Source organism: Larimichthys crocea, unplaced genomic scaffold (assembly GCF_000972845.2).
Source record: "Larimichthys crocea isolate SSNF unplaced genomic scaffold, L_crocea_2.0 scaffold1849, whole genome shotgun sequence".
Taxonomy (NCBI): domain Eukaryota; kingdom Metazoa; phylum Chordata; class Actinopteri; family Sciaenidae; genus Larimichthys; species Larimichthys crocea.
The window spans coordinates 1-311 of NW_020852517.1; the positions used below are offsets into that span (position 1 = coordinate 1).

The 311-nt window shown below is 49.8% G+C and overlaps 1 non-coding gene across 1 annotated transcript; it reads left to right on the forward strand.

Moving 5' to 3' along the window:
* Positions 1-116: 116 nt before the first annotated feature.
* trnak-uuu (transfer RNA lysine (anticodon UUU)) lies at positions 117-189 on the forward strand. The gene has a single exon. It is a non-coding gene; the product is annotated as a tRNA-Lys (tRNA).
* The last annotated feature ends 122 nt before the right edge of the window (positions 190-311 follow it).

Genomic DNA, 311 nt, shown 5'->3' on the forward strand with positions numbered 1-311 from the left:
TGCTCCAGAGCCTGGATAGCTTAGATGGTAGAGCATCAGACTTTTAATCTGTCAGACTTTCACGCTTTCACGCTGACTTTCACGCTGTCTGGACTGTGGAGCCGCCACGCTGGATAGCCTGGATAGCTCAGACGGTAGAGCATCAGACTTTTAATCTGAGGGTCCAGGGTTCAAGTCCCTGTTCAGGCGCAAGGTGTAATCTTTGCCCGTCTCTGGGGCTACTCAAGCCACAACCAAATTGCTTCTCATTAACAGTGCATCCATGAATGTCTGCTGCACTTTGTACACTATACACTCCAGGTGAACTGGCA